This window comes from Cebus imitator, unplaced genomic scaffold (genome assembly GCF_001604975.1).
Source record: "Cebus imitator isolate Cc_AM_T3 unplaced genomic scaffold, Cebus_imitator-1.0 Scaffold119, whole genome shotgun sequence".
Lineage (NCBI taxonomy): Eukaryota > Metazoa > Chordata > Mammalia > Primates > Cebidae > Cebus > Cebus imitator.
This window is the reverse complement of record NW_016107434.1, coordinates 3087464-3095514: the sequence shown is the minus strand read 5'-3', so window position 1 is coordinate 3095514 and position 8051 is coordinate 3087464.

The window sequence follows — 8051 nt, the reverse complement described above, 5'->3', positions numbered from 1 at the left end:
AAAGTGTTTGAGAAAAATTTAGAAAGAGTGCTTTCGTGAAAAATGTAGAAAAAGCACTTTCGTAAAAATTTAGGAAGAGTATTTCCAAACTACTTCGAGGTTGTGAGAAGAGTAGATTCTGCTCAGCCACTAGTTTCTAAAAGTAAAGTCCTTTTCCTCTTGTTTTGCCCACCAGCCTATGGAATTGTGCTAGCCTCTCTCTAACCCTAAAAAGTCAGAAGACTGCTACTTCCCAGCTTTAGAGAAGAACTTTGAAAACCTACAGAGAACCAGTTTGGCTGTAGAGACCCCACCCAGGCAGAGCTGAAGGAATTGAGAGACAGACTTCCAAATAGAACAGCAAAGTGGGCCCTGTTTAGGGGGTGCCAGCAGCCTTCACAAACTGAGAGCCTCCCGGACTGACAGCATTTCAGGCTGAAGGCCCGGAGGAGACGCTGATCCACCTATTTATTTTCTCTGAACAGGTGATTATTATTAACAAACAGTTGTTCTGTATTTTCTCATAATACAGAAATCTACCAAGTAGGCAGCTGTTGCCCGCTTACCACTGATTACAAACAAGCTAAAAGGTATTCTTCACGAGGGAGCCACGGGGGCAGGGTCAGATAAAGTCAAAGAATTGTTTTAACCGGTGTATGATATTTATACATTGTCCTGCCACTTTGGAATGCCCCAGGTAGTTTTCTACTTGGGGGGCTCGGGGGGTGCCAGCTAGGTTTTCCTTGCCATCGTTCTTCCTAGCAAACAATATATTCTATCATACACTCAGCATTCATCAATATTCAAAAACTTAACATTTCTCAACACAGACCTTTATAGAAGACCTACAAAAGCTATTTACAGCTGTGCATCCAATTGCAGAGACTATGTGTGCATCTTGCATTGGATTAAAAAAGAATAAAGTCTTTTACACATTTGGAACTGACCTTGTATACCCTTTCTAAAGAAAAAAAGTATGACACTATAAACTTGACAGTAATTAAGTAAAAACATTTACAACAGTCAAATAGCAGTAAAATGGATCATATTCAAAATACATTTTTCTTATAAATTAGTAAGAAAAAAATACCCACAAATAACCCAATAGGAAATAAAAATTGGCAAAGCACATGGCCAGGTAATTCACAAAAAGAAAACCTGGACAACAAGTAAATACAAAAAGATGCTAGATCACACCAGTAAATCCAGGAAATACAAACTGAAATGAGAAGACACTTTTGCTTATCTATTAGGTCACCAAAAATTTAAAAGTCTGACAATATCCAGTATTGAAAAAGGTACAGAGAAGCAAGCAATCAAATGCATTGCTAGTGAGAAGGTAAATTAGTGCCATCGTTGCAGAGAGTAATTTGTCAATATGCGTTAAAATTAAACATGCACTTAGTATGACACCCAGAAATTAAAGTTCTAGGTAAACAAACACCTTAGAAAAATTTGAACGTGTGTATGAGAACTAGAAACTTGTATAAGCACGTTTATTGTGGTATTGTTTGTAGCAATTTAATGTCCATCAACAGGTATAGGAGAAGGCATAAGAAATTATTTTATTCATATGGCAAAATGCTACATAGCTAATAAAAGAAATTGATTATATTTTTATATTTTAACATATAGCTCAAAAACATAGGTTTTTTTTTAAAAAAGGAAGCTGCAGAATAAGTAGTATGATACCATTATGTATATTTTATAATGAACATATAAAAATAGCATAAATTGCTTGTGAAAACATGTGTTCATGTGCATGTATAAATAATTGGAATCCAGACCTTTAATCACGTTCACTGGAATCAGGAGGAGAGGAGGTGAATCAGGCATGGAAGACAAAAGAAATTTCAACATTACAAAACATGAGAAAATTTTATTTTTTGAAAAAAAATCTTGAAAGAAATATGACAAAATGTGGACAATTTTTATTTCTAAGTGCTGGGTACATAAATGTTTGTTAGATAATTCCCTCTACATGTTGATAATTTTTTAAACCCTCAAAATCAAAACAAATGTGATGTTTCTATTATGATTTCAAGGGTGATTTTGATCATCATTTGGAAATGGAATATTTTTGTTTCCCACGTGTCCTTTGTAACCAGCTCCAATCTGAGGAGGCATGTTTTCAGAATGCAAACAAGCCCTTGTGTAAGTGCATCTGTCTGCTGACCTGTCTGAGGGCTAACTCCTGGCTCTCCACCTTGCTGTCTATGCCAAACCAGTTTCCTGTGTATGAAAAATGCATGTGCGTATGAAAATTCTGGACAATGTTGCCAAATACAGGTATGTGAAATGAGTTATTCAGGACCATTGTAATAGAATTCATGCCCTATTTCATACATGTATTTATTGTGTATACTGCATGTACAGTGCAGTATGTAAAAGGTGAAAACTTCAAACTATGAACATAATCCTTCACAGTCAATAGTTATGGCACAGTGGGAAAAAAAGCACTGAACTTGGAGTCCCAAAAGTCAGAGTAAATTCCTGAAAGCTCCTCGTAGAAGCTGAGTGTCTCCATTAGGCATTTAAAGTCTCTGGACTGAAATTCAACATCTGAATTCTAGGAATAGTGATAACAGCCACCTTTGGGTAGATGCTGGAATTAGGTAAAACGAGCTCTGTCAAAGTGCCAGGCACCTAATAAACATCAGTGTCTGCATGAATACCAGAGTTCAGTTGGGAGCTAACACAAAAAACCGTAAGTTGTACATCAGCGTGTGTTGGGTCTTATGAATCTTTAATTCACAGTGGATAATGCAGGGGGTGCCACACAGCAGATGCCTGAGAAAGCTGTGGAATGAGTACTTGCATAGGAAGAAGAAAGGAAGGGAGGGGAAGAAGATAAGGAGGAAAGAAAGAAATAGAGGAAGAAATAAAGAGAGGAATGGAGGGAGAAAGGAAGGTAAGAAGGAAGAAGAGAGGCAGGGAGGAAGACAGAAAAGAAAATGAGTGATACCATTCTAGTAAATGGCACAGCAACTTGTTGTTTGTTTATTTTGTAAAACCAGAAAATAGTTTTACCAAACACTTCTGACTGTTTTTCACCTGCACCGTAAGAATCACTCTAACCTAAAGATACCCTTCTCAGGATGGTTCCACTGCTAAGAATAAGAGACCAGGAGATGCCCAAATGTCTAGTTAGACAGGCTGAAACTCCGATGCCAAGAGACTGGGGAGTGAAACAAAACAGAAAGACAGAGACAGAAATGCAAAAATTCACATACCCAGTGCCTAAATATAACAGAGTCTGTGTGAAATGAGGCTCCTTTCTTTGCAGGCAGGATAACTTGTTAAGTTTGAAAGGTTTATACTTAATGTATTTGTTTTGAACTCTTTGATGTGACCTCACTCTTGGAAAAAAATGCGATGGGACTTTATTCAGTTAATAATTTTATATTTTCCCTTATAGCTTGAACTACTGTGTTCTTCATATTCTAAATCTCTGGAGCAGGGCTGGGGGGTGTGCTCTCTGAGAAAAGCTCATTCTACTGCAATGTTTAACGCTTGGAGAAGATCTGTTGAAAGCACCTATTAAACTGCAGGTTGCAGGGTTTTGCCCCACTGTCTCAGGCTATCCTGCTCCTCATTAAAAAAAAAAAAAATTGGTTTATTTAGTTCATTCCCAGTCTTTGTTTCCTTGATGTCTCTGCTATTTACTAGAAGTCATTTTAGGAGTCACCTCTTCACTCTTTTGTTCCTTGTTAAAGGCATGGAAGTATACATGTGATGATTGTGCCCTTGCTGCAGCTCTCTGAATATGTCACTTGGACTGGTTCATTACATCTTATACAATATTCTATGAATGTAAAGTTATTGTAAAAATATTACAAACTTATTGTAGAAAACTTGGAAATACAGAAAAATAAAGAAAATAAAAATATGCAATAATTCCACAATCCCCAAATAAGCAGTTTGCATACACACACTATACATGTACATATATGGATTTTCTTCTAATTTTATGTATATATATATATATATATAGAGAGAGAGAGAGAGAGAGAAAAGAGAGAGAGAGAAGATGCTGTATGTAATAGGATGCTTTAACTTTTTATTTTAATGATTTTTTAGGACATTAAAATTCTTCAAAAATATCATTTTAACAGTAGTATAATATTCTTTTGTATGCTTAATGTACTCTAACATAACATTTTAACTATTTTCTCTTGTAGTAGTAACAATGTTTGTGTGTGTGTGTGTATATACATTTCTTAAAGTTGATCATGAGGTCAGGGGTTTGAGACTAGCCTGATTGACATGGTAAAACCCCATCTCTACTAAAAATACAAAAATTATCTGGGCGTGGTGGCACCTGCCTGTAGTCCCAGCTACTCAGAGGCTGAGGCAGGAGAATCGCTTGAACCCAGGAGACAGAGAGGTTGCAGTGAGCTGAGATCACGCCACTGCACTCCAGCCTGAGTGACAGTGAGATTCTGTCTCAAAAAAAAAAAAAAAAAGATGAAGAAGCTGATGTCTAGAGAGGTTATAACTGTCTCAAGGACACACAGCTCTATGAAGGAGAGGAAGAATTCACAGCCGCTGACCCCTATGCCCCATACACTGAACTTCTACCCTGTATACTGTGAGCTAGAGTCTACACCATACACTGTGTTAAAACTGATATTGAAATACCACTATTTTTACATGAAAAAAAAATTCCTAAGTGCCAAATGACTTAAATAATTCGATAACTGGTATTGTCAAAACATTTGGTTGTGTAAAATATGAACACATAAATGAGGAATATGGGTTTGGATATCACATGAGTTCACTTATAAAGAATGCTGAACACATGGCCATTGAAAACCCAGATATGCCCTGTCTTGAGGTTTCCTACAAAAACTCAAGTCTGCCTATTGCCATTATAACCATTATTAGTGACTGTATCAGTCTCTCTCACTCACTCTCTCTCTATATCTATCTATCTATCTCTCTATATATATATTTTTGTTGTTGATGTTGTTGTTTTTTGAGGGAGTCTCTCTCTGTCACCCAGGCTGGAGTGCAATGGTGCAATCTCAGCTCATTGCAGCCTCTGCCTCCCTGGTTCAAGCAGTTCCTGCCTCAGCCTCCCAGGTAGCTGGGATTATAGGCACTCACCACCATGCCTGGCTTTTTTTTTTTTTTTTTTCATTTTCATTTTTAGTAGAGATGGGTGGAGGAGGGGTTTGCCATGTTGGCCATGGCTGGTCTCATTCTCCTGACCTCAAGTGATCTCCTTACCTTGACCATTCAAGGTGCTGGGATTACAGGCATAAGCCACCATGCCTAACATGTATCAGTCTATCTTTAGGAGCTTATAATAAGTTCAATGTTTTGGGAGTCTTCTTGAGGCAGAGAAGGATGGAGCTGAAGGTGAAAAGCAAATTCAATACCTGCTTTCCCGTCTAAAGATCAATGAGAATTTGTACACCAAATTGGATCACAAAGGGTCCAAATTTAAATCTCTTTTCAATCTTGGTTCCTTCTCCACTCTTTCCTTCCTAGCATAAAAGTTTGGATCATCTGGCATATGATTTCTCATTCCTTTAAAAGAAAGATGAAAAATGTAAACTGTGGGCTCATCACTGCTTACGTCAGAGCAATACATGTGTGCTTTATATAAACTAACCATTTGTCTATTAATGTTTGCAAAGAACTCTGTAGACATAAGGTATTTGGGACATACTCTCTGGAGAAATGTGGTGCCTTTGGAGAGGGGATCAGAGATGGAAGAAACCAATAGTAAGGGAAATTCTTTTATACTCCCATGTGTAATACAATGTGAAAGAAAATCTTCAAGCTGAGCATCAGACTGCATTTTCCCTTAGGTTGAAATATAGCCAGTAGGAAGGAAACATTTCCACAGAGACGAGGTAACCTTGCCTGCAGTGTTTGTTTCTACGCTCCGTTTTACTTTTTCGTGTGACAGAGAAAGAAAACAAAGCTGACAGACTCTGTCCCCAGATACCAGCTTCCAGATGATCTCCCTTGGTTCTTCCAGATGGAGCAGAGGTTTTCTGGTGACTCTGGTCACTGCATCAGCCTGAGCAGACAGGATCTTAGAATCTCCCAGATGCACATGTCTGCCTGCCCACGTCTCCACGATTTTGTAGGAAAGTTGCTGTGCATGGGATCGGCTCTTAAAGACTATAAAGTGTGATTTTTGGCCATGGGGACATTAAGCCAAAGAAGAAAAACTTTCTGAAAATAAATCATAATGATTTTTGCAGTGCTACTCTGCTAGCCAGAGCAATCCATGGATGTCCGTGGAATCATTAGGGGGTACTTCCCCTAGAGAAATGTATGTACTGGTCTCTTGGCACTAGCAACTCCAAAAAGTCTACCTAGCCAACACCTCGAGACTCTAGCCAGAACCCCTTGTTGTGCTTCCACTCTTCCAAGGAAGGAAGAAAGAAAAGAGAGAAGGAAGGGTGGGAAGAAGAGAGGGAAGGGAGAGAGGGTATTGGTTCTTTTAAATAAGAAAGACAAATCATTTCAGATAGCAGCAGCTTCCCTTAAGTGGTATTTAAGCTTTAGCTGTATAGTCCTAAATATCTATTTTAACAGCAGTTATTACTATGTGAGCTCTGCACTGTCAATCTAGAGAAAAGAATCTTGCCACTAAGAAGAATTTCAAAGTGAGAGTTGGCTTTTGATACACACATATGATACAGACATCCAATTGCACAAACATAGCAAAGAACATGAAAGGAGTGCACGGCTGAGCAGTAAGCATCCACTCCTGCCCCTGGTGTTCAATGCCAGCCGGATGGTCTCCAGCTAATGTCCTCTCTGCATATCCAACACTTGAGCCCAGAGCACATATGGCAGATCACCACATTCACACCTTTGCTCCTGCTCCTCCCTCCCCTCTGAATTCCCCACTCTCATCTCTTCTGGTTGAATTCCTACTCTGACCTCAAGCCTCCTTCTCAGAGTCTTCTGCCTTTTCTATTATTTTTGTCATATTTTTCCTTTATTATAGTTACATGCACCGTCTTCCATGAAACATAGACTCCTTGCATGGAAGAAGTGTCTCCTTCCTCCTCTTTGAGTCCCTGTGGCCCTAGCACAGGCTGAGTTGAATCATAACTAAACTGTTCCCGGTCTCCTCATCATTTCCACTGCTATCTTCTATTTTTATCCCATCACCTGTAGGAACTGTGTCGGAAGAACTAACGGCTGGACTTTATCCAAAATGTGGTTGCCAGTGGGAGTCCAGTAGCTGTCTCCAGTCCATCCTGCCTCTTCAGTGCCCACCCCCGAGTCCAGGTCATGGTCATTTCTCACCTAGAAGGTTACCGTTGCTTCTTTTCCGCTCTCCCCACTTTCACCCATGCTGACACACAGCCACTGGACATGTCTTAACTCATGTACTAGGCCATGTCCTTCCTTTGCCTAATTCCTTTGTCTAACACCCTTTCTTGCTGCCACTTACCAAATTTTTAAATTATGCAATTTGTGGATTTGCTTGGTTTTGTCTGTTCCCTCCCCATGCCTGTAAACTCTGTGGGGTAAAGAACCATCTCTGTGCGAATCACTGAATCCCTGGCCCTTACATGGCACTTGGAGTACAATGGATGCTCCCAGACCTGTGTTGAATGAATAGACTAAAAGTGCAGGTGTTCTCATTTTCCTTCATGTTATAACCCTTGCTCTAGCTCCCTTTTCCAGATTTCTCCTTCTTTTTTTTTTTTCTGTTTGTTTTTTTTTAAGAGACAGGCTGTTACTCTGTCACCTAGCAGGCTGGAGTGCAGTGGTGTGATCACAGCTCACTGCACCCTTGACCTCCCAGGCTCAAGTGATCCTCCCACATTGGCCTCCCAAGTAGCTGGGACTACAGGCACACACTAATTTTTGTGTTTTTTGTAGAGATGGGGGTCTCACCATGTTGCCCAGGCTGGTCTCAAATTCCTGGGCTCAAGCGATCCACCCACCTTGGCTTTCCAAAGTGCTGGTATTACAGGCGTGAGCCATTGCACCTAGCCTGGTTTCTGCACTTTACCTGGAACTCATTGGAGAACTAAGCCTCAAGAGCCTCTGAATCCATTCCCTCCAGGGGAGCCTCAGTCCTTAGCTTT